The sequence below is a fragment of the Mesoplodon bidens genome (genome assembly GCF_964165515.1).
Source record: "Mesoplodon bidens genome assembly, chromosome: 4".
NCBI lineage: Eukaryota > Metazoa > Chordata > Mammalia > Artiodactyla > Ziphiidae > Mesoplodon > Mesoplodon bidens.
In genome coordinates, this window is record NC_138160.1 from 134,272,275 (window position 1) to 134,291,818 (window position 19,544).

The 19,544-nt window shown below is 38.5% G+C and overlaps 1 long non-coding RNA gene across 1 annotated transcript in view; it reads left to right on the plus strand.

The window, feature by feature from the left end:
* Window positions 1–19,544, plus strand: part of LOC308616002 — a 608,908-nt gene that overhangs the window by 407,149 nt on the left and 182,215 nt on the right. The window contains exon 5 of the long non-coding RNA XR_014015681.1: window positions 11,531–11,610. This is a non-coding gene — a long non-coding RNA (uncharacterized lncRNA). The remainder of the gene's footprint in view (window positions 1–11,530; window positions 11,611–19,544) is intronic.

The following is a 19,544-nucleotide window of genomic DNA, read 5'->3' on the forward strand; positions in this document are numbered from 1 at the left end:
ATTGGGAGTCACTGCAAAGTTTAGGGTTAAGATACTCTTGCCCTCATTACTTGGAATGATTTTGAGGTGAAATGTTACATTCAAATGAGAACCATCATAGTAATCATAATCTCTGACATTTGTATCAGATTTTTTGATAAGCCTTTTAGAATCTTGTTTTTGAGGCTATGAGTGTAGAGTTACTCATTTTTTATTTTTCTCCTTTCTTCTCAGTTATTGTTGCTAAGGTACTCTCATTTTCCATGATGGTTAGAATAGCTTAACATTTGCACATGGTTGCATGTGGAGGTTTTTTTGTATGCTTTTGGAATATGTTTCTAAACTGAATAATCATATAGTATTTGAAAGAAGTCACATGAAAGGTAGAATTACTAAACAGCAACAAAAAGCTCTTCTCATTCTTTCTAGCTTTCTTAAAGGTTTTTAAGGGCAGAAGACTTTTTTTGGTTATTTGCAACAGATAAAACTTATTATAAGCCTCTATAGTCTGAGTTCCATGGAGGTTATAAGAAAGTAGAAAGATGTAGAAAACGACTATTTTGTTCAAAATGGCTTCAACTCCATAATGGTTTATTTTTTCTACCTTTATTTTAGTTTTATAAATACTTGTCTGTGAATATATTTCAGTCAATCTAAACAGACTCATTTACACATGCACCAGAAATATTGTTACCTTTGTAAATAGTTACCTTCATTTAATGTCACTTACACAGTTCTTTCTATAGGAGACGTAAAAGTTGTGGGGGTTTTGTTTTTTAATTGCATAGGAGCCCTTGAAGAAATGAAGCTAAAGTATCCAGTTTTGTTTAGCAGGTGTTTCTGGTATCCTGCTAAAGAATACATTCTCTTAATTAAACATAAGCAAGTATTGTTAGCTTTTTGGCACTGAATAAATTACAGGTTCCTATTAAGTCTGGAAATAATGTTAGCTATTCTTAGCATTTCATTTCGCAAGATGATGTGTAGCTTCAAAATCAGGAGACCGGGGTTCATATTTGCTTTTAGCCACTTACTGTCTGTGTTTATGCCATTCACTTCCTCTCCACCTTGACATCAATGGAATAGTTTTGTCAGCCTATCATATACTCCCATGACACAATACTGTTTCATTATAGCACTTTTCACACTTTTGATTTATATATTTAATTATTTCCTGACCGTAGGTTTTCTCTAGAGTGTAAGTTTCTGGAGGGAATGAATAAATTTTCTTGAACTTGGACACCTAGCTTGACTCTGGGCATTATCTGTGCCTATACCTGTCAGGTAGCTACCATCGAAAGGCATTTTCCTAGGCAAAGTTTGTATCACTAGGAATAATCAGAAGAAATATATTGACATTAGCTTTATATTCTGCATGGGACAAAATTTCATGGATTATTTTGATTCATTTTAATTCAAAGATGATTTGGCTTCTAAAATGGTCAGTCCTAGGTGCTACTTTTTTTTTTTCTGGAAAAATTCAATTCAATAAACGTATCCAATATCTATCTCACACTGAACCTTCATCAGATCAAAATAATTTCACCAGAGTGGTAGGGCATTGCACTGATTTTCCAAATGTTTTTAATTTCCTTGCTTTAAATGTCAGGGGCATTTGGCTTATCTCCTTATATTTAATGAATCATGAAACAAACATGTTTATCAGATGAACCTACAGTATTTGGAAAGAGTAGCTTTATTTATAAACCCTCACACTGACTCATACGCAAAAAAGATGGAGACGTTCGAGGTGACCACCCTTCCTCAGTGACTCGATTCATTATTCAGTTTTTACCTTTTCCTTGTCATCCAGCATATTCTCTGTCTCACTACAGAATGTCAAGGCTAGAAAGGATCTTTCAGGTCCCCTGCTCCTACCTCTGTTATGTTCTCATTTTATAAGTAAGGAAATAGCCCAGAGAGCCTCCTAAGGATAAACCACTGTTAGAGACAGGACTATAAGTGGCAGCCAGACTCCAAAGTTCCCATATCATCTGGCCTTGATCTATCAGCCAGACTTTACTTTCTACTCCTTGTATCATCTCTCAGTTTATTCTAGCCACACAAGTCTCCTTGTGGCTCAGAACACATCAGGCTCACCCCTATCCCAGGGATGATAACACTTGATATTTGTGTCTGTCTCAAGTGCTCTGTCCCAGATGCTTGCATGGCTTCTTGCCCTTTTACCGCATGTTAATACCACCCCTATCTCACTGTATTTCCTTAGGCTTCTTTAGCCTCTGCTTTGTATTTATTATCAGAAAGTATAATGCTTATTTATTTGGTGTTTACCATTGTTGTTTATCTCTACCATTGGAATGTAACTCCACAAGCACAGAGAATGTTGTTTATCTTTCACCATGTCTAGAACAGAACTCAGTATATTATAAATGTCCAGTAAATAATTATTAAATGAATGAGTAAGTGAATGAATGAATCCCGTTCTTACGGTCTTGTGCATAGTGGTCAAGTGTATGGGCTTTGACTTAAGATGGAACTGAGAGCTATGCCACTTCCATGAGTGCATCCTTGGGTGGGCAGTTAACCATTCTAAGCTGCAGCTTTCTCAGCTGCAAAATGGATTAAAAAATGAATACTTATCTTGAAGGTTTTGGGAAGGTTAAAATAATATGATGCCCATAAAGCATTTGCCCCAGAGCCTGTGTTTTTTTGTGTTTAATTAAACTTTGACCATTAATATTATTCTATCAGTCTTCCTCAGATTATTTCCAGAGGAGGCTGTACCAGTTAAAACTCATTGTGGAAGTGACATCATCAAAATGGTGGGATAGGCGTTTTCTACCATCCCCCCCACCAAAGAACACCAATTTTGACAATCATCCATGGATAAGAATGACTTTGGGGAAGTCTGGGAGTCCTGCAGAGAAGGTCTAGCATACTGTTAGAGCAGAAACAATCCAAGATTAGACACATTGAAGAGGGCCAGAGGAACCATTTCACTTTACCAGTGTCACCTCGCTCTCAAAGAGGCAGAGCTCAGTGTCAAGAGAGACCTGCTTGACTGGCGATTTCTTTCATGGGTTAAACTGAGAGTTTGTGTGTGAGCTTCTGGCTTCGCAGCTGTGAGATGCTGCCAAAGCGGCTCACTTTGTTCTTTCCCCATCCAGAATGCTAAGGTGTGCTGCATGCCTGGGGGCAGTGAGGGGCTAGGAGAACAGCAGCCAGAACTCTCAGAGGGCATCAAAGGGATGCAGGTCCTACTAACCGCTTCACAGATTCCATCAGGAAGCCTGCCCATGAGCAACTGGGGAAAGCTGACCTGTGCATTCCCCCCACTGGCACATGGTCATCCCCTATGCTCCACATGCCTCATCCACATGGCCCCCCACCCTGTGGCCAGCTCCTTGTGTGTGCCCCAGAGGGTGGCAAGTGCAATCCTTTGCAAACTACTAGCCAGCACTGGCACAAAGCTACCCAGACTCTGTGGGATTGGGAGAAAGCACAGCAACCTCAGCATTAAGCACCACCCTAGGGAAAGCAAATGGGAGGGAGGCTATCAGCACCCAGCCTGGCTTTGAAGAATAGAGAGAAGGCAAATGATCTTAAGGATTCCCACCTAAGTCCTCTCAGGGAACAAGAACTATGGAATAGGTGTATCCATAGAAGAGGTCTGAGAAATCCTCAGAATCCCTAGCAGGGCTGATAGAAGATATTTCTATACTAAAGCCTACATTAAGAAAAGAAGAAAACACTCAAACAACATAATTTTACACCTCAAGGAATGAGAAGAAGAACAAATTAGCCCAAAGTTAGCAGAAGGAAGGCGATAACGATGATCAGAGCAGAAATAAATGAAATAGAGAGTAAGAAAGCAATAGAAAAACCCAGTGAAACTAAGAATTGGTGTTTTAAAAGGATAAACACAATTGATGCACCTTTAGCTAGTCTTACCAAGAGGAAAAGAGAGAGGACTCAAATAAATAAAACTATAAATGAAAGAGGAGAAATTACAAGTGATACCACAGAAATGCAAAGGACCATAAGAGACTACTGTGAACATTATGTGCCAACAAATTGGATAGCTTAATATGGATAAACTTCTAGAATTATATAATCTACCAAGACTGAATCATGAAGAAATAGAAAATAAGAACAGACCAACAATGTGTAAGGAGATTGAATCAGTAATAAAAAAAAAAAAACCTTCCAACAACAACAACAAAACTGAGGACCAGATGGCTTCCCTGGTAAATTTAAATGGTAAACGCTGATAGACTTAATGCCACTCCTTGTAAAACTGTTGCCAAAGATTTAAGAGGAGGCAACACTCCCACACTCATTTTGGGAGGCTAGCATCAGCCTGATACCAAAGCCAGACAAGGACACTATAAGAAAAAAATACAGACCCATATCCCTGATGAACATAGATGCAAAAATTCCCAACAAAATATTAGCAAAATGATTTCAACAGTACATTAAAAGGATCATACACCATGATCAAGTGAAATATATCCCCAAGGATTGTTCAGCATCCATGGCTCAATAATACACCACATTAATAGAATAAAATAGAACTATCATATGATCATAACAATAGATGCACAGTTAGTATTTATTAAAAATCAACATCCTTTCATGATAAAAACTCAATGAATTGGATATAGAACAATGTATCTCCACATAATAAAGGCCATATATGACAAGTCCACAGCTAACATCATACTCAAAGGTAAAAGACTGAAAGCTTTTCCTCTGAGATCAGGAACAAGACAAGGGTGTCCATTGTCACCACTTTTAGTAAACATAGTACTGGAAGTCCTAGCCACAGCAACTAAGAAACAAAAAGAAATAAAAGGCATCTAAATCAGAAGCGAAGAAGTAAAATTGTCTCTGTTTGCAGATGACATGATCTTATATCGATATACAGAAAACCTTAAAGAGTCCACCAAAAAACTCTTGTAATGAGTAAAAGATTCAGTAAAGGTGCAGAATAGAAAATCAGCATACAAAAATCAGTTGTATTCTACATAATAACAATGAATTATCTGAAGAACAAATAAAGAAAACAGTTTCATTTACAATAGCATTAAAACAATAAAATGCTCAGGAATAAATTTAGCCAAGGAGATGAAAGATTTACACACTGAAAACTGTAAGAGAAGATGTTGGTGAAAGAAATTGAAGAAGATGGAAATATATGGAAGGAGATCCTGTGTCATGGATTAGAAGAATTAATTTTGTTAAGACGTCCCAAAGCTCTCTCTAGGTTCAGTGCAATCCCTTTCAAAATTCCAGTGGCATTTTTTTTTCACAGAACAGGCAGTCCTAAAATTCGTATGAAACTGCAAAATTTCCTGAATAGCTAAAGGAATCCTGAGAAAGAATAAGAGAGCTGGAGGTATCAAACATCCCAATTTCAAACTATATTACAAATCTATAATAATCAAAACAGTATGATACTGGCATTAAAAACAGACACATAGACCAGTGGAATAGAATTAAGAGCTCAGAAATATACCCATGCATGTATGGTCAACCAATCTTTGACGAGGGAGCCAAGGGTACTCAATGGAGAAGAGATATTCTCTTCAATAAATTGTGCTGGGAAAGTGATATTCACGTGCAAAAGAAAAAAATGGACCCATCTTTTATATTACTCACAAAAATTAACTAGAAATGGACTAAAGACTTAAAAGTAGACTTGAAACCATAAAACTCTTAAAAGAAAACATAGGAAAAAAGCTCCTTGCCACTGGCATGGACAATGATTTTTTTTTAGATGTTATACCAAAAGAATAAGCACAAAATGCCAAAATAAACAAATGGGACCACATCAAACTAAAAAGCTTTTACACAGATGAAAAAAGATTAACAAAATGAAAAAGCAACCTATGGAATGGGAGAAAATATTTGCAAACCATATATTTGATAAGGGATTAATGTCCAAAATACATAAAGAATGTATACAACTCAATAGCAAAATTACAAATAATCTGATTTTAAAATGGGCAAAGGACCTGGATAGACTTTTTTCCAGGGAAGTCATAGAAATGGACAAAGATGAAATGGTACCCAACATCACTAATTATCAGGGAAATGCAAATCAAAACTGAAATGAGATGTTAAATCCCATCTATTAGTATGGATATCATCAAGAAGACAAGAGATAATAGCTGTTCATAAGGGTGTGGAGAAAGGAGAACCCTTGTGCGCTTTCTGGGGATGTAAATTGGTGCAGCCACCATGGAAAACAGTATGGAGCGTACTCAAAAAATTAAAAATAGAACTACCATATGGTTCATCGGTCCCACTTTTGGGTTTATATGCAAAATAAATGAAATTGCTATGTCAAACAGATATCTGCACTCCCATGTTCATTTCAGCAGTATTCACAATAGTTAAGACATGGAAATAACATTGTGTCCATCAGAGTTACAAGGATAAAAAGTGTGGTATAAAATGAAATATTATTTAGCCATAAAAATAGTGAAGTTCTGCCATGTTGCAACACATGGATGAAGCTTACGGCATTATATTAATTGAAATAAGTTAGACGGAGAAAGACAAACACTGTATGATCTCACTTATATGTGGAATCTAAAAAAGCCAAATTCATAGATACAGTGAACAGGTTGATGGTTGCCAGGGACTTGGGGGTGGCTGGGAGATATTGGGAAGTGTTGGTTAAAGAGTACAAACTTCCACTTATAAGAGGTATACATTCTAGGGATCAAATGTTCAGTAAGGTGACTATCATTAAGTATACTATATTATATGCTTGACGGTTGCTAAGAGAATAGATTTTAAATGTTCTCACTACACACACACACACACACACACACAGACACGATAAAGCTCATTGTTTAAAAGTAAAAGAATCTGACCCTATTTATTATTTATTTTCTATTTGAAAAGTTTATAGAATTAAGGAAAAGCTAAGATCCAAGCTCAAAAAGAGGAATTTGAGTGAAACCACGATCTAGGCACCAGGAACTTTAGGACACTAACATTGGGGGATATCATCTCTCTCTCTCTCCCCTCTCTCCCCTCTCTCCCCTCTCTTTTTTTTTTCTGTCCTGTATGACTCCTGTCAAGATTCATATTTCATTGAGTGTGTCTCTGATCAAACAAGTTTGCTTAGGAATAGATGGGCATCTTGATTCTTAAATCCTATCAACGCTTCCTCAGATGGGACGGTGTGGGTCCAAACCAAATCACTAACTCATGTTAGAGAATGTTGCACAGTGCAGAGACAAAGTCAGCAGCTGTCTCAGTAAAAAGTATTCGATTTCTGCGTTTTTGTAAAGCAGTTGAGGATTTCTTTTCCTAGGTGAGCAGCAAGCCATGAAAATGCAGGCCATGAAAATGGCCTGGCTTATTTGGCAGTAAACTCACATCCCCAGAGTTGTATTGGTGAGATACCTCGTTAACGATTTTTTTTTTTTTTTTTTTTTTTTTTTTGCATAGCACTGAACTATGCAGGACAAGAGTTCCCTCAAATCAATACTCAAGCACATTTAATATCCAGCTAGTTGACAAACTGAATAACTCATGAAAAAGTTGTAAAATGTGTGCTTTCAACTCGATACAGCTTTAAAGAATTAAGCAGTAGTTTTTTGCGTGTCTTCCCTTTTCAAAAAATTGATTGTCAGTTGTTTTATAAAAGAGAAGCTCGGTAATTGGATTGTTTTGTGGTTAATACTTATTGAGCACTGTAGTGGAAATTTGTCATTATTTTTGACTGTTCAGCATCTGAACCTTATTCCCATGTTTGGAGAATGCCTCACTCTATGACTCAAGGTGGACATCACAGCCTTTTTCCCATTTATAGAAGCTGAAAATGTTGGCTGCTTGCTTTCCCCATACTCTTACAATATGTTGGGCATCTGGCTTACAGTCTGCCAGTTGGTTATGCCTGCCCCAGACTTGGACTTGAACTAATTACTTGGTAAAGCTGGGTGCCTGGAAAACTGTTGGAGGGGCAAGATTCTTGATGTATTGATAAGGTTCCTGAGCTACCAGTGTTCACTGCTGCTACTGTCCCTAAGCGTTAGACATGGTCATTGTGCCAGCTGCTCTGTCTAATGCTTGAGAACAGTAGTAGCAATGATGTCCTCACCTCATTCTGTGACTTGATTTGGGTAATATATTTGGTCCAAAGCCCCTACAGGTTTTGAATTCTTCCTGTAATTCTTTGAGTTAACTAATACCCTTTGATCAAATTCTTTTTATGCTTAAATCAACCAGAATTTGTTTCTGTTGCTTGCAACTAAGAATCCTAGCTGACACAAGGCATTTTTACATGTTTTTGGACACTTAGACTTTACCATACTTTAGTGACTTTTGTTTATTCATTCATTTACTCATGAAATAGTTGGATATTTATTTAGTTCATTTATTCAAAATATATTTGTTGAAAGGCCAATCTTTGCCAGAAATTGTCCTCGGGACTGGACTACTGTGTTTAAAGAGATAGGAGAGGTTCCTATCCTTATGCATCTTCACTGTTGTGGGAAAAGACTGATACTAAACAAGTACACAAACTAGATAGTATCAGCCAGTGATAAATGCTATGGAAGAAAATTAAAAGAATAATGAGTTAGAGAGTGATGGGTGTGGGCTTAAGGAAAGCTATTCTGAGGAGTCCTGTTTGACTTGAACCTTCAAATGGAGGCAGCCAGGAAAGGGTCAGGTGAAGACCGTTCCAGGCAGGGGAACAGCAATTGCAAACTAGCTTAGTGCTAGGATTAGAGACAGGGTTAATGTGTCCAACACCTTGCCCAAGGTCATACCTCTAGGAAATGCTGGAGCCAAGGTTTGAATCCAGATAATGTCTTTACCAAGCTTATTTTCTCAAAAACTATACAGGCATACCTTGTTTCATTGTGCTTTGCTTTTTGCACTTTGCTTTGTAAAAAGAAATTGTAAAAGCAATTTGTAAAAAATGCTTTTTGCATTTTTTACAAATTGAAGATTTGTGGCAACCCTGCGTCTAGCAAGTCTGTCAGTGCCATTTTTCTGACATCGTTTTCTAAGTCTGTCTCTGTATCACAATTTGGTAATGGTTGCAGTATTTCAAGCTTTTTCATTATTATTATGTTTGTTATGGTCATCTGTGATCTGTGACTTTGATGTCGCTACTATGACTTGCTGAAGATTCAGATCATGGTTAGAATTTTTCAGCAATAATGTATTTGTTAAATACTGTAAGTACATTGTTTTTTTTTTTTTTTTTTTTTTTGCGGTACGCGGGCCTCTCACTGTTGTGGCCTCTCCCGTTGCAGAGCGCAGGCTCCGGATGCGCAGGCTCAGCAGCCATGGCTCACGGGCCCAGCTGCTCCGTGGCATGTGGGATCTTCCCAGACCGGGGCACGAACCCGTATCCCCTGCATCGGCAGGCGGACTCTCAACCACTGCGCCACCAGGGAAGCCCAAGTACATTGTTTTTTAAGACAATGCTGTTGTACACTTAATAGACTACAGTATAGTGGAATCAAGTGCCATGTATACTCTTATATGCTCTAGGAAACCAAAAAATTTGTGTGACTTGCTTTATTGCAATATTTCCTTTATTGCAGTGGTCTCGAACTGCACCCACAATATCTCTGGGATTTGGCTGTAGTTTGGAAAGTAAAGAAACAGAACCAGGGAAGTGAAAAGGTTAAACTGATTTACACTAAAAGAGGCAGAGAGCCTGGACCTCTAAAAGAAGAGGAGAGAGAAAGGAAAGGAAAAAACCAGAAAGGGATGAGTTTTGAAGAAAAGACTTGGAGTAGTCTGGAGCAATCGAAATGAGATGTTTGTGGTGGCTGCTATGCTGGGATGAGCAGATTGGGGAAGATGAATGTGCAGGGCACTGGGGATCAGCTTGATAATAAAGATGCAGTCTCTGCCCTCATGGAGCTTACAATGTAGTATTGAAGATGGACATTAAGTCGATAAGCAGCCAACACTTGTCTAATTACAGATGTGATATGAACACCGTGTGAGGTATTATTTGAGTTGATTACAAGGAGAGTGAAATTTGTCTGGGAGTGGGAGTGATCAGGGAAGGATTACCTGAGGAAGTGGCGTTTAACTGCTGAGAATATAGAGGAGATGAGAAGGATGCCAGCTGAGGTTCACAGGTTTCTAACTTACCCTTGGCCCTATAGCAGTAATGGCCAAGTCAGGATTTGAACCCAGCTTTCCTGCACTCCAGGTCCAGTGCTCTTTCTTTAAACCGCAGTGATAGGAACTGTCTTTCCTCATACAAACACACACATCTGCATATATAGACACTCAAGGGCTACATTCTCTGTTGCCTGCTTGGCCTGTAGGGTGCTTTCTGCAGGGGAAGCAGTGATTGCTAATGACATTCTTGGTGCCTGTGATACTTAGATCACTTTATCAATCAAATGTGGCATTTGGTGGCAGCCCTGCCACCTGTCTCTATCTGTCAGTGTCAGAGAGTATTTTACTGCAAGCCACAGGTGCCAGCTGTCAGCCTGAAATAAACCGGGGTTTGCCCCAGGATAAGTGTGTTTAGGGAATCACTTCAGATTGAATTTCTCATCTGACGGCCCCTTCTGAGTTTGGGACTCAAAAAAGTAAAAATAAACAAATTACAGATGAGTAAACAGACATGTGGCTGTTTATGTGGCATCAGGCTGGCTGTTCCCGGGGCTTCATTAATCACTCTGGCTTTTTCTTCCCCTCTATTGGCCTGGTATCATGTATGGTCCATTTGAAGTATACATGAATTTAATAGATGTTTACTTAATTGGGCCACTAACCAAAGTGCCGATACTACAGCAGTGAGTTTGCTCATAAGGTAGTAGCTGTTCTCGGCAGGGAGTGTTTTGATTCCAGAGTTTGAGAAAGAAGGGAAAGGGGAAGGAAATTGAACTAACAGTTTTCGATTTCCCACAATGCCAGGCATTATATCCAGTACTTTACATGTACTATCTCATTTAGTCCTACTAATATACCTGTGAAGTAGACATTATTCTTCTCATTTCACAGATGAGACAACTGTCACTCTGAGAGTTTAAATAATTAGTCTAAGGGCCCAACTAGTAAGAGTCAAAGTTGGGATTTTTACATCAAATCCTATTATTTTCTCCTCTTAATCGCTGACCTCATGACCCTCATTGTCAGTCTTATATAGTCAGTATCACCATTATCACCCAGCTGAAGCCACACTGTTTGAGGACAAAAGAAGGTCAATATGGTGTCACATTTAGCAGAGGCAAAAATATTCCATGCCACCAAACCACAAAGAATTTAAAAGCAATTTACATCTTTACCTCAGGTCTTGAAACTTGCCTGGAAGGAATACAAAGCATGTCGTGTAACAACCAATCTAAAGAGATATGTTTTTCTATCCATCTTCCCCAAGTTTGCTCCTCCCCAAATGTCTCATCCTAAGTGCTCCATACTCCCCAAAGATCTTCCTCCCAAATTCATCCCTTTCTGGACTTTACTTTCTCCTCTTCTTTTACAGATCCAGTTTTTTCTCCATCCCGTATCCCCCTCCCACCTCTTTTGGTGTAAATCCATTTAACCTGTTTACTTACCCAGTTCTGTTTCTTTACCTTCCAAATTATAGTTGTTGAGAAAGCAGACCTTGGTAACAGATTACCTGGACTCAAACCGTGGCTCCAACCCTTCCTAGGTGTCTACTCTTGGGTAAGTGATTTTACCAAGCTGAATCTCAGTTTTCTCTTCGGTAAAGAAGGTGTAATAATGTCTGTGTTATTGGACTAATTTGAAGACTAAATAAGTTTATGCACATAAACCACTTAGAGCAGTACCTGAGAAGCACTAAAAAAATTAACTAGTGCTACTTTAATTCTTATTGCTTGATAAGTTCATGAGAAGTCAAGTACAGGAACCCAGCAAGGAGGCGCAGGATCCTTACAAGGTGGAGGGGAGGGGAAACTATGAATATTCTCATGTAGTTTGGGGGTGGGGCTCCTGTCACAGTTATGTTACCAGTAATAATCATTGATATTATTTAAGTCAATAAAAATTATAGTTACATTGGCATTAATAATTGTTGATAATTTTTGTCAACAATATTAATATAATAATAAGATTTTTGTGAATGCCTGTATGTTCAGTGTCTCACACATTACCTGTATTGTGTTCTTTAATCCTTACAGTAACTCTTTGGGATAGATATAATTATTAGCCCTTTTGACTTACAGAACAAGTCAGACGCTAAGAGGTGAAATAGATTTGTTTAAGACAGTGTTTCTCAATCTTTTTTTATGTTCCAGCACACTTAGAAAATGAAAAGACTGTACATTGGGGTGAACTGTGGTGGAGGTAAAAGACCTTAAGGGCTGAGAAGTCACTTGTAACCTGTAGTTAACACAATGGCTAGAATGCTCTGGTCTAGGGGAGAGTCAGGGTGGGGACTCAAATCTGCCTGACCTCAAAGTCCATGCTGTTGGTGGACTGACTCCCATTGGATCACCCTCCTATAGATCATTAGAAATTATGGGGATGTGTGTGTGTGCCTGTGTCTCTATATATAGATATATAATGAAAACAGTGGGAAGTGACATAAAGCAGACAGAAAATTGGAGGGGAGTTGATACTTGAAAGAAGGGAATGGAACTGGGTGGGTTTCCTAGTTATTTATGTTTTTTTTACTGCTGTGAGAGCTAAAACCTGTAATCTTACTGGCATGAGGAATTTGAAGAAAGAATTTGGGGCTACTTGAGAGGCTGGAAAGTGAAGTAGAAAATTCTAGAAAGGAGAGCACCATAAAGGGAAGTCCCTAATTTTTCATATAAACTCTGCCCAAATCTCTAAATGACCTCCAAACTATACAAATGTGAAAGCTAAGAGAATTAACTGAGATTTCCGCTGATACCCACTGTAGTAGAGGCAGAATTTGGACTTTAAGTCAAGTGAAATGTCTGCTAAAGTAAGCAAGTGACAACAACAAACACATCTATTCAGAGGAACATAACAGAATGCAGCCACAAACTGTCATGTACAATATCCAGGATTCTATCCCAAATTACTAGATTTATATAAATAAAAACGTGAGCATGTACAAGTCAATAAACAGAGATCACTCCATTAGCAGACAAGGATTTTAAAACAAGTATTACAATTCTGTTCAAAGTGTCGAGTAAAATTTGCTCATAATGAATAAACACGATCCATGCCCTTCATCATCATAATATGTTACCTTCCAGATTTTGCTTAGTATACTGTTTCCCACATAACAGATTTGAAAAATAAAGGACAGAGAAGCACCTTGCCTAAATTCTTCACACAGCTATGACAGTGTTAAGACCAGAGTCCAGGTGACTATATACTTGCTCAGTAGAATTTAACATTGAAGTTAAGAGCTCACATGCTATAGTTGATTTGAATCACTTATTAGCTACATAACCTTGATAAGTTATTTAATGAATCTAAGCCTTGTTTTCTTTAAACAGTTGCTGTAAGCATTACTCATGCTATTACAAATAAAATGCTTAAAGTGCTTGACACACAGTAATAACATTTTCATTGCTTAATAACATTTTCATTATCATCATTATCATCATCATCATTATCATTGTGCCACCACCAATTCCTATATGGAATTCTACTTTTCTGATGTAATCGCTATATCAAGCAGTGAAAAGGGAAAAATCTACCATAGGAGTTTGCTCATGTATTGCTCCATATACTTATTCAACGTTTATTAAGCACCTACTTTGTACAAGAAGCTGTGCTTGATACAGAGGAAATAGAGCCATATAAGACATAGTCTTTGCCCTCTGTGAATTGTAATACCTAATTTTGAAAAGTAAATATTTTGCATAGAGGGGGAACCAAAAAACTCCAGAACTGCATTTTTTTTTTCTAATTTTTGATCTTTGGTATAGATGAGAGTATTAAATTTCAAGACTTTATGAATCCCCTTGATGTCAATGATGATAAATAGTCATTCAGTCTCTACTGGTTCCCCTTTATTTGGGGGTCACTGAATCCTACAGGAAGTTGAAGCAGGTTATGGATCCACTTCTCCAAAAAAATATACACACCATCAAATTTTGAACCTAATCTTAGGGGCCTATTGACCCCTGAAATCTATTCACAGATTCTCTGTTGCAGAATTCTCTACTTCTAGGGGTGTAACACAGGCTGCTTCAAAGCAGCCCATTTTACTGTCAAAAAGCTCAAAGGAGGGAAAGAACTTTGAGCTGAAATTTACATCCTTGAGCCTTCCATCATTCGGTGGTCCTCATTTTGCCCTGCAGAGGGCAGCCTGCTCCCTTCTGCATGACCACAGCTCTGTTAAGTATTTGAAGACAGTTATTGTGTTCTGCCTTGGCCTTCTCTAGGCTGAATGTCTCCATTCTTTCGGTGGTTATTCATTTCTCATGGGATCCAGTCCCTTTATCAGCCTGTTACTTTCCTCTAACTGTGCGATAGCTCTGTAAGTTGTTTCCTTTAATCACAAAAGGGACATATACTTATTGTAAATTTTGGTAATACCAAATCAAAACCCAAACAAACCCCAAACTACACAGTTTTGTATGAAATAAAAAAGTATGTCTATATACCCCCTTAGGCAAATTACATTCCTACAAACGACTGTTAAGAGTCTGTGGATGCCTTACAAGATGATACCTAGGCATAGGCTGTACATTTATCTGTAGACACATACATGTTTAACTTTTTCGTACTCAAATAGAATCACATGTGTACTGTTTTACAACTTTAAAAAAGTGAATCTGTTACAGACATTGTTCTCTCTAAAACTATTGATTACCTCATTCTACCAAATGGCATCAAAAGTGAGAGTCCAGAATAGGACACATAGGAGTTTTTATTATTTAACTTAGAGTCAGGGCTGTCGTGGTAATCATCATTGTCTCATTTGTTCAATAAATTTGTATTGAAGGCCTACTGTGCTAAGTGCTGGGATAAAGTCTACACTGTGAAGATGTGAACTTACCCTCAAGAAACTTGTGGTCTCGTGGCAAACATAGATAATCTGACAAAAAAAATTATAAGGGAGTGTGATGAATCTATCATTGCACTGAATTTGTCCCTAAATTTCTATTATATTTGCCTCTCCTTTTCTTCTGTCTTTGTAAACTGATATGTAACATATCTTTTTGAAGTTAGATACATTTTTAGACAGAGTTCATTTATCTGTCCTTAAACATGCTATTGTAGGAACCATGCAAACTGAATATGAATCTCACCATATTGATGGAAGCTCAGTTAACAAAGACGTATCACGAGTTTTTGTAACTATCATTGGGTTTATTCTCTGTGATTTTGAGAGCAAAATATAAGCCACATATACAAAGGGATAGAAGTTACAGAGAGATAAGTTTCATAAAGTTCAAGTTCTTGTTTTGAAAAAGAATTAGTATCAGAACTATCTGCAAATGAAGATTTGTGGAAGTAATGAGTTCCATGTTATTAAAAATGTTCAAGCAGATGTTGGGAAAGAATGTTAATACTCTCAAAGGGAATAACTGGCATAAAGTAGACGTCCAATAAATATCTGTGGAAGAGAGAGAGAGGAGGGATGAGAGGACAGGGAGAGAACTTCTATTCATTTGTTCAAGAATATCTATTGACCACCTACTCTAGGCCTGGCTCTGTGTTAGTTACCAGGAAATAGTAGCAAGAACAACAGAAATGATCCCTCCTGCCCATTGAATTTACAGTATAGGGAGGGACACGAAGAGTAAGCAAAGAATTACACAAACGTCTAACTACAAGCCATTGTAGGTTCTGAAAGAGAAGCCATAAAGCCATGAAAGCGTGTGCAGAGGGCTGAACTAGCCCGAGCTCTCAGGGGTGACTTCTCTTAAGATTTGAGGTGTATGTGGGAGCTGATAAATGGAGTGTTCAAGTATAAGTACAGATCCTGTGGCTGGAGAGTGCTGGGAACCCTCAGGCATACAAAAAAGGCCAGTGTTAGTGAAACCCAGAGAGTGAGGTGGGTGGTTTGATCAGATGGGGCTGGAGAAGTGGCCAGGAGCTAAGTTCAGGGAGAGCCTTGAAGGCCATGTTGAAGAGTTTGGTCTCATCCTAGGAGTATCAGGGAAGCCAGAAGGGCTTAAAGGCAAGGAGGGATGTGCTGAGACTGTCTTTTTTTAAAAATCACATCGGCTGCTTTGTGGAGAATCATGTTGAGGGGAACAGGGGGAGATGTGGAGAGGCCAGTTCAGGTGGGGATAGTATAGTTCAGACAGGAGAGCGTGGGAGCATGAAGGGAGATGGGGACAGGGGAGTGAAGTGAGGCGGGTGGATTGGAGAGATTTAAGAGACACAGTGGGGGGCTTCCCTGGTGGCGCAGTGGTTGAGAGTCCGCCTGCCGATGCAGGGGACACGGGTTCGTGCCCCAGTCTGTGAAGATCCCACATGCCGCGGAGCCGCTGGGCCCGTGAGCCATGGCCGCTGGGCCTGCGCGTCCGGAGCCTGTGCTCCGCAACGGGAGAGGCCACAACAGTGAGAGGCCCACGTACCACAAAAAAAAAAAAAAAAAAAAAAAAGACACAGTGGGGAGGGCATGCTGTTGAAGGGAATGAGAAGGGGAAGCTATAAGCAGTAGGAGGAGGACAAGGATAACTCTTAGGTTTCTTGCTAGTGCGGGTGGGTGAGTGGTGGTGTCCATAAAGGCAGGAAGCACTGGATTGCAAGCAACAGGTTTTTAGGGGAAAAAATCCCGATTCCTGTTGAAGGTATGTTCCTTTTCAGGTACTTCGAGTCGTAAGGCACTGCTAGATGCTTTACATATTTTATTTCATTAATTCTCTTAATCATCTTACAAGTTAGATATTATTTTACGCATGTTCTAGTTGAAGTACTAGAATTAGATTAATTAGCTTAAAGTTATATAGCTAATTAGGGCAGAGCCTGGATTTGAAGCCAGATCTAGCCAACTTCCAAGTCTCTGCTCTTTCTACTCTATTTTTCTAGCTGAGAGTTTAGTCAAATGTTTGCCAAATAGTTATATTGTTGATAAATATAAAGACCCTTTCTCTAATGGTATTTTGAAACTTTAAAAAACCCTGTTTTATTGCAAATAGGGATATGCCCTTCCTGATTTCTTCTTTCTCAATCTTTCTAGAGATTTAAATAGTCAGAGACTGTTACTTTTAGCTTAGTCAAAGCACGTCTTCATGCCAAAACAACCTAGAGTCCCAGTAGTTTGAGAGATACTGTTTATATAACCACGATAAAAATCATCTTGTGAAATTCATCAGCCACTACACAGACTAGTTATAGTTGTCTCCAAAATATGTGGCTAGCCAAACCAGCTGGATCGTTAAGACAGAACTGCACATAATTTCATCCTCTGGCCTATTGCTCTGGGAAACGGAATGCAGTTGTCACATAGGGTAGCGGTGTACTCTAACGATGATGTGCTTGTATGGATTCTGAGAATATTGGGCATTTTAGGGGTGATCCAGTAAAGCCCCTCATTTTTCAGATGGGGGTCACAGAACCTGGCAGAGAAGATAAGTAGAGCAGCAGAGCTTGTAGCCGAGTTGGGCCAGGAACCCAGCTTTCCAGCCCATTACTCTCATTCTATCAGCAAACATGTGGTGGAGAGAAGGAGAGATGGAGAGGTGGATATGTGGAGGGAGGGATGGATGGATATAGAAAGATAGGTAGGAATGTCTTCCCTTTAATAGTTGCTAGAGTGCTGATGCTTTACTTGCATTTTAAAAAAAATTTAATTCTTATACAAAATGTAGTGATACAGTGTTATTACCCCCACTTAGCAGATGAAGAAACTGAGGCTTGAATTATTAGCTTAATATTAGCATTAATGCCTAAGTTGTATATGTAGATTATATATGTATACAGGTTTTAAGGATCTTGGAAATTACAGATAACTTGTGTTTATTTTATACAGTTGTCTCAAGAAAAGATGGAACTTTCTATATAAGAAATGGGACTAGGGAAGGAACCTTAATGACTGTCATCAAAGTCTTAGAGTCTTAGAAACACTGTGATGTTTGGACCCAGATCTGGATAAGAATAGGACTCACATATCCACTAGTTTTGGATCTTGAGGAAGTTACTTTACTTCTCCCAGGCTCAGTTTCTTTATCTGTAAAATGGATATAAAAGTATTAATCTTCCAGAGGGAGAGAAATATCCTGAAGATGTACTTTTGAAAATGAAAGCAATCACGATTAAGTTAAAGAACCAGCACGGCAGAGATGGGAGATGGGAAAGAGCATGAAGGACCCATATTTGACTCTTCACCCACTGCCCCCCAGCAGGTGTATGCAGGTTGGTGCTGAGCAAAGAGCAGTCCTTTGTTCACTGTTACTCAGTGATGGGCAAAGAGAGAGACTGAAGAAAGAGGGAGTGTTGAGAGCACAGGCCTTCAAGCTCTGTGAACTTGGGTGAGAGCATGATTTCTCTAAGCCTCACTTTTCTCATCTGTAAAACTGCAAAAACAGGTCATTGTAAAGACTTCATAAGATAATACCTTTAAAGATCTTAGTGCAGTACCTGACATACAGTAGCTACTCAATAAATACACGTTGCTTATTAAGTGACTGCCCAAGACAGAGGCAGGAGCAGAGAAAAATACACATCTATTGCCCGTGTTTATTGCTATTAATATGGATCCCAATCTCTGACCTTAACAGATTTATTCAACCAAATTATAATGCTTTTTGTTTGCATCATTCAAGCAAACGCAAACTCTTATTGGTTCCCTATAGCATGGACCAGAGAAATCAAACTGGCTTGGTGCCGTCACATACAATGAGCTACAAACCTTCTGTGAGTCATCTCATTAGCTCCCCTGTGATATTTATGAAGCCTGGAATTTGCTAATGATCTTAAATGGGGTTAAGATCTTTAGTATGTGTTGGAGAGAGGAGTGGGGGAGAGAATCAGAGAACCTTAAGAGACCTTAAATGCAAATCTTTACTGAACCATTGTTTTTTGGTTATCAGTTACCCAGTGGGGTGTCTGACAAATACAGTATGGGGTCTTATTCCCCATCATCTGTGTGATGGGATACCATCTGGGCTTGTAGAAAGAGACATAGTCTATAAGATTTGGTTGAACTAATTATTCAGTGAATAAATTATCAAAATCGACAAATGCAGTTCAAACCAGAAGTGACCGTGGGTTTTAAAATTTTTATTAGCTTAGCTGAGTCTCTGAAAAAATTCATTTCTAAAGAAATTAATTACATGGGACTGGGAGCATGATTTCCCAAAAACAACAACAAAAATACCTGACTCCTTTTTTTTTTTTTAAAAACACTGAGTGCTGCACTGAAATGAAAAGCAAGATGCTAATAAACAACTGAGTGTCCTGAGCTAGGTAGATGGTACACATTAGGTCAATTTAAATAGGTACTCCTTTTTTGGATCTATCCTTGCGACAGATGCCTTTGTTAAGTTCCAAAGGCACAGCTCTGTATAAATTTTCTGCTCAGAAAACATTGATGGCTTTCTCTTATTAAGATATGAAGCCTAATATCCAAGGACCTTCCTAATCAATCATAAGAAAGATGGCTAGTCTTTATTGGGTGCTGTGTATCAGATACTTTGCTAAACATTTCTATATGAATTAGATTATTTAATTCCTGGAACAAAATTGTGAGTTAG